We start from the raw sequence: 7,500 nt of genomic DNA on the forward strand, positions 1-7,500 counted from the left end.
AGCACCTACCTTTGATATACAGTAGTGGTGCACAGGCTGGAACGAGAAACGGCCCAAAAGGCCCACCGACGGGGATCGATCCTAGACCTACCGTGCATCAAGCGAGCGCTTTTACCAATGGGCTATCCAAGCAAAACGAAGACGGAGAACAAAATTGGGTATTGGAAAATCATTGCATTGTTAAGCTTCGTACCCCCACCTGTCTTCCCATAAGACGAGTACGCGCTGATACGTTATGACATTTCCAGCGGCTGTCAAGAGAAATAATTTCCCCAGTGAGATTCTACAAGGAATTCCTATGTTTTGTGTAGCCTGCCTCGCGAAGTCGACACTAGCGACAAATTAATCTTTGACGTCGGCTTGTGTCATTTGCGAAACTCGTGGAATTTTCTTAAACCTTTTTTATTTTTATTCTAAATATACATGTATGCATGTATGTATGTATTGATATATGAATATCTATATATTGTATGTGTGTCGAGGTGTATGTATGTATGCATGTATGCACGTATGTATGTTTGTATATACATGTATGACTATAATATCAAAGACAGCTGTTTGTACATGTGTAGTTGTACGTATATATATATATATATATATATATATATATATATATATATATATTCTTTGCAGTTAAATCAGTTAATACCGGCCTCGGTGGCGTCGTGGTTAGGCCATCGGTCTACAGGCTGGTAGGTACTGGGTTCGGATCCCAGTCGAGGCATGGGATTTTTAATCCAGATACCGACTCCAAACCCTGAGTGAGTGCTCCGCAAGGCTCAATGGGTAGGTGTAAACCACTTGCACCGACCAGCGATCCATAACTGGTTAAAAAAAGCCATGGTTTGTGCTATCCTGCCTGTGGGAAGCGCAAATAAAAGATCCCTTGCTGTCTGTCGTAAAAGAGTAGCCTATGTGGCGACAGCGAGTTTCCTCTAAAAAAAAAAAGTGTCAAAATGACCATATGTTTGACGTCCAATAGCCGATGATAAGATAAACAAAAATCAATATGCTCTAATGGCGTCGTTAAATAAAACAAACTTTACTTTTTTTTTAAATCAGTTAATAGTCGGGTGTACAAACACAGAGACAGAGGTTGATAGAAACGAGAAAATAGACACAGAAACACAGAAACAGGGAGAAACACACACACACACACACACACACACACACGAGAGAGAGAGAGAGAGAGAGAGAGAGAGAGAGAGAGAGAGAGAGAGAGAGAGAGAGAGAGAGAGAGAGAGAGAGAGAGAGAGAGAGAGAGAGAGAGAGAATGTGAAGGGATAGTGTGAGGAAACCGGGAGCAACAGACAAAGAAACAGAGACAACTAATTCACTTCTCCGCTATTACTGGTTACAACATTATGACAGTATTATATGCGCTGTAATCAAAATAACGCTAATCATATGACCAACTAGACTACACGAGTAATTGTGATTACAAAGGACACGAAGTGAGGCATTATATTCCATTACATTCTCTAACGAAATTAAGCCAACCAGCCCTTGAGACACAAGCACCGGTCACTGCCCTGAAAACCGAAACCATTGGCAGAACATAATGACGTGAGCTAAAATAGAAAGACAAAACCAATCGAAACTTTAAAAAAAATGAACGGAGAAAAAAAGAGAGAGGAGAAACACATTAATAAGCCAAGAATTATACTAATTTCGTTTGGTTGGCTTCAACGAAGGTGAAAATGTCCTGAGTAACGAACACGAACTAAAATGTCAAACCTGTTATTACATTTATAATGCGATATTTTTAGTTAATTTTTGAGAAATAAATTTTGTGTTTCCTTTCAGACGCCAAGCTTGGTAGTAAATGGAACAAGGTGACATGATGTAAGCAGAATTATAGAGAGCAGTTGGATTCCTTGGGGGTTTTTCTGGGTTTTTTTTTGGTTTTTTATTATTATTTCTTTCTTCTTTCTTTATTATTATTATTTGAGGGGGCGGGGGTGATTTATAATGCTTTATCTGAGTGTAAACAAATATGGCGTTTTATCCCTGGGCAGTGCGATAATATATATTATGTGTGTACTAGTCAAACCCGACATACACACAATATATAGATATTCATCCCTCAATACATGAATACAAAATGAATAGTTCTTAATGTGAAATAAATATAAATGAAATATAATTATAGAGAACAAATTTAATATAAAATAAAAAATTTTTTTTATAAAAAACAGGAAAAAAAATTCTGGTCATATCTTCTAGTGAACTTCAAAGCCATGCTGTGCTGTATTTCTAATGACAGCAGGGGCGTAGATATGGGGTGGAAGTTTGGAGGGGGTTGTCTTTTTTTCTTTGTTTTACTTTATAGCATTCGACTAATCATATAAGTGTCCAGGGAAAATGTAGAAAAAAAAAGGTTCGGCTAGGTTCATATTCAAACCACTCTCCACCCCAGATCCAGTTTACGCTACGCCCCTGGACAGCGTTATCTTTCTTTGCTCATTCCTTTCTTTCGTTTAATTTCTTTGTATAGAATTTGACAAACCTGCATTCAACACTGCGAACAGTGATGTCGGACAAGTCCGATAACCGAGCCAGAGCGCCACCGTGTCGCCAGTATTAAATGTAATCGTGTTATTACAGAATGAGATTACTTTTAAGTGACCTTGCTCGTCATGTCAAAACTGATGTGAGCTTCACAGCATTATTATCTAGCGACTGACCGCTCTATGTCACATGCGTTTAGTAAAACACCGCCATTAAGTCACCACGTTCTTGTCTCTTCTCGGGGGTGGGTGGGTGTGTGTGTGGGTGGGGGGGGGGTTGCTTTTCTATTCGATCTTCGACCTATTTGTCAGCCACCTATTTGTATTTGTGTACTTAAATGTGTGTGCGCATATTTATTTGTGTGTGTGTCAGTGTGTGTGTGTGTGTGTGTGTGGTGTGTGTGTGTGTGTGTGTGTGTGTGTGCTATGTATGTATGTATGCATGTATGTGAGTGTGTGTAAGTGTAAGTGCGAACGTCAATATATATAGTTAACGTCGAACTTCGATAACTCGAAATTCACGAGATTAGTGAAATATTTTGAGTTTCAGGGAGTTCGAATTCTCAAAATTGCCTTTATTCATTAAGGCAAAATAAATAGACTTCATTTAACGTTCATTGTGTTTGATGCCAATTCCATTATTTCTGTTTCTGAAATATATATAAGACATTTTACATGATACTAGTGCTATACAAAAGGTAAAACAATCTTCATTCTTGTTCATTCATCAGTAAATAATATCAAAATCAATAATAAAAAAGGATACAGATTACAAAATATATATCGAATGATTACAATAAACAAAAAAGGTTTAAGGTTTTGATGTGATGAGGGAAGTTTTTCATTGATATAGCATTTCCTGACATTACGTTTTGTATCAATGTCCATTTTAAAAGTAATCCTATGTATAAAAATTTTACCATTTGTACACAATATAATGAACTGTCTTTGTGAAAATTCTAATGGTATGTATTACATACCTTTTCTGCTATTCAACTTTAAAAAGCCGGACGTGTTTTTTATTTTGGGTGTTGTTTTTTTAATAACTCGATATATATAACAATCATTCTCTAAACGATGATAAAAAAAAAAAATCAACGCAGCTGCGCAGCCAATCAGTGAAGCGTATTTATTCAACCCGACTTACTGGCTCTGAGTTGTTGGGTTTTTTCTTCTTCTTCTTTTTTGCTTTCTGTTTTGTTTTTTTCTCCCACATTATTGATGTTAGATATCTCGCGTTCAAAGACCAATTGTAATCGTCTCAGAAATTCTATTTCATAAGAACTGTTTAGCCTTTCTGGAATATCTGTCTCGATCGAAGTGATAAAAGAGCGCACTTTTCATCTCGTTTGTTAGTCTTTCAAAGTTAAATGGACCACGGCGCAGCTTGGGGCGCCATAGTATGACGTCATTGAAAATACCCGCAGCAAGAACCAGTCGACTTGTATTGCACTTCATTCCACTCCAGCGCAATCTCAAAGAGAAACTGTCTAATGATATATAATATTTTTAGAAAGTATACCAAAGAACGTGATTCCTATCATTATTACAATGACGGACACAAAAGGGCAAACGATCGTATTTAAATATAAGTTGTGTTGTATCTCAACCATTTCTGGTACACAATATGTAGGTGTGCATGTGCGTGTGCGTGTGTGTGCGTGCGTGCGCGCGCGTGTGCGTGGTGTGAGTGTGCGGTGTGTGTGTGCATATGTGTGCGCACGCACGCGTGTGTATGGTGTCTGTGTGTGGGTGTGGTGGGTGTATAGTGTGTGGTGTGGTGTGTATGTGTGTGTGGTGTGTGTGTGTAGTGTGTGTTTGTGAATGTGGTGTGTGTGTGTGTACTCGTTGTTGGTAGTTTTTTTATTATTTAGTTTTTTTCTGTGGAGGGGGTTGTTGGGGGTGGGGGTTGGGTGGATATTTGTGACGCACCACAGGAAACGCCTTTTTTCCATGCTATAGAATTTATTACAAGCTATTTTTTGTAGGAGGTTGGCACGGACTATAAGTAGGTGTCTTGCATCGCGTGTGTGTGTGTGTGTGTGTGTGTGCGCGCGCGCGCGTGTGCGTGTATGTTATCCCGAGTACTCAAGCTGACATTTGAGAGCTAGACTGACATTTGGAAGGTTATGACCACTCTCTGCACATATGGACGGTTATTCTCGCTCTCTGCACATTTGGACGGTTATTCTCGCTCCCTGCACATTTGGACGGTTATTCTCGCTCTCTGCACATTTGGACGGTTATTCTCGCTCCCTGCACATTTGGACGGTTATGATCGCTCTTTGCACATTTGGACGGCTATGATCGCTCTCTGCACATTTGGACGGTTATGGTCGCTCTCTGCACATTTGGACGGTTATGATCGCTCTCTGCACATTTGACGGTTATGATCGCTCTCTGCACATTTGGACGGTTATGGTCGCTCCCTGCACATTTGGACGGTTATGGTCGTTCTCTGCACATTTGGACGGTTATGATCGCTCACTGCACATTTGGACTGTTATGATCGCTCTCTGCACATTTGGACGGTTATGATCGCTCACTGCACATTTGGACGGTTATGATCGCTCACTGCACATTTGGACGGTTATGGTCGCTCACTGCACATTTGGACGGTTATGATCGCTCACTGCACATTTGGACGGTTATGGTCGCTCACTGCACATTTGGACGGTTATGATCGCTCCCTGCACATTTGGACGGTTATGATCGCTCTCTGCACATTTGGACGGTTATTCTCGCTCCGGGGCGGGACGTAGCCCAGTAGTACAGCGCTCGCTCGATGCGCGGTCGGTCTAGGATCGATCCCGATCCCCGTCAGTAGGCCCATTGGGCTATTTTTCGCTCCAGTCAGTGCACCACGACTGGTATATCAAAGGCCGTGGTATGTGCTATCCTCTCTATGGGATGGTGCATATAAAATATCCCTTGCTGCTAATCGAAAAGAGTAGCCCATGAAGTGGCGACAGCGGGTTTCCTCCCTCAATATCTGTGTGGTCCTTAACCATATGTCCGACGCCATATAACCGTAAATAAAATGTGTTGAGTGTGTCGTTAAAGGTAGGGTCAACTCCAGCAAGAGCCTTATGTGTTGGAAAGATGCATACCCGGACCACCAACACATACTGACACTTTAGAAAATGAAAAACGCGTAATTTTAGAGTTAATAAAAAACCATGATTATTCCTGCTAACTGGGGGCAGCCATTTTGTTTCGTTTTTGTGACGTCCGGTGGGATAGCTTGGGGCGAAGTGACGTCAGCTCCTGACCATCTCCTGTATGTACAGTGTAAAAACAAAAGCAGTAATTTTCGACAAGGCGCTTCTCTTTGATCAACCTGACTTGTAAAACAGCATAAATGACGTAATAATATAATAAACTATTTAACTAAATATATTTTAAGTTGCATTAACGGAAAAAAATGGGGTTATAGTGTTTTTCTCTGTTTAATAATCCAAAGGAAAAATTTACACTATTACGCCTATTGATATGCTACGTTGGAGCAAAAACGACAACCCACAATACCCAAGTGATAAATTTCTTTTCTTTGGGACTACGTAATTGGTCAGTTGTGTGTTTTTAGATGGAAAAATCTACTTAATCAATAGTTTTACAGAACTATTTACAGTATATAAAGCATGTCCATTACAATTTTAGGGGCGACAGGTAATATTCCACAATACCGGTATGTATTTTTGTGTCTAGACAGCGTCAATTAATTGGCTCGTCTGGTTACCAATCAAATACACACCTGCCAATCAGGAATCAAAGGTAGAAGCAACTAACAGCTTAGACCAATTAACTAAGAAAACACTCCGTGTATCATTTCAGTACGTAGGTTAATGCATGGGCAAAACATTGTTAATTGTTTCGACTTGTTGTGTAGCCACTTTGACAATGGTATTTTATTTTGTATTGAAAAATAATATATATAGTGCTGGATATACTTACTGTTGGCTTACTGGGATGTGTATTATTACAGAACATTGCAATGTATGACTATTTATCATCCCGCAAAAACCAGGTAGATCGTGTTTCTCTAGTTCTAAGGCTCATTCCTGACGTGACGCGTTAAGTATTACGTAACCACCAGCTCGCCAGAGGGCGTACTGACTGAGATGGTACAAAATGGCTGCGCCCGTTATATATAATAGTCGTCACATTTAACCGTTTTATTAATTAACTATACGATTATACGTGTTGATATTAAGCAATAATGTGCATTATATATCGTTGAATGTGCATACCAGGCCAAATGCCTTAATTGTCCTCTCCTTTAAATAAAACATTTCCTATTCTCGCTCTCTGCACATTTGGACGATTATGATCGCTCTCTGCACATTTGGACGGTTATGCTCGCTCTCTGCACATTTTGGACGGTTATGATCGCTCTCTGCACATTTGGACGGTTATGATCGCTCTCTGCACATTTGGACGGTTATGATCGCTCAGGTTTTTTCCATTCCAACCAGTTTTCAGTAATTGATATATCAAAGGTATGTTCTACCCTATCTCTGAAAAACTGATTATAATAACCGCTGATTAGATGACACAGTATGATGGGGTCAGGCGCGTGTGCAGGGAATTGTTCAGGGGCGGGGGTCTAGACTGGCGAGCGAAAATGTTAGAGGTGTCGGGTTAAACAAATATATTCCTTTCCTTTATTGCAGTTAAACACAGCGCAACCTAATAATGACCCACGAGGACACCAAATGCAAACGCGGATGTCATCTTGGGGACATACCTGGTAAATTTGACGAATCCTATTTAATAATGGCGTTCATCAAAGTAGCGCAAACTGCGGATCTTTGTCTGTGACTGTGTCCATTAATCGCCAGTACAAAGGACAGACGATTCATAATTGCTAGCGCCGGCAACGTATCAACCCTTCACGGCACCAGTGACAGTAATACGGGGTTTCCAATTGCTCGCTGGAATTTTACTGCCAACCGAAGAAACAACCTAATTTGTTTCATTATTCGCTAAC

At 40.1% G+C, this 7,500-nt stretch overlaps 1 protein-coding gene across 1 annotated transcript in view; it reads left to right on the forward strand.

Annotated features, from left to right (window-relative positions):
* Positions 1 to 7,500, forward strand: part of LOC121369823 (protein NPAT-like) — a 48,771-nt gene that overhangs the window by 22,075 nt on the left and 19,196 nt on the right. The window lies entirely within an intron of this gene.

This window comes from Gigantopelta aegis, chromosome 4 (assembly GCF_016097555.1).
Source record: "Gigantopelta aegis isolate Gae_Host chromosome 4, Gae_host_genome, whole genome shotgun sequence".
Lineage (NCBI taxonomy): Eukaryota > Metazoa > Mollusca > Gastropoda > Neomphalida > Peltospiridae > Gigantopelta > Gigantopelta aegis.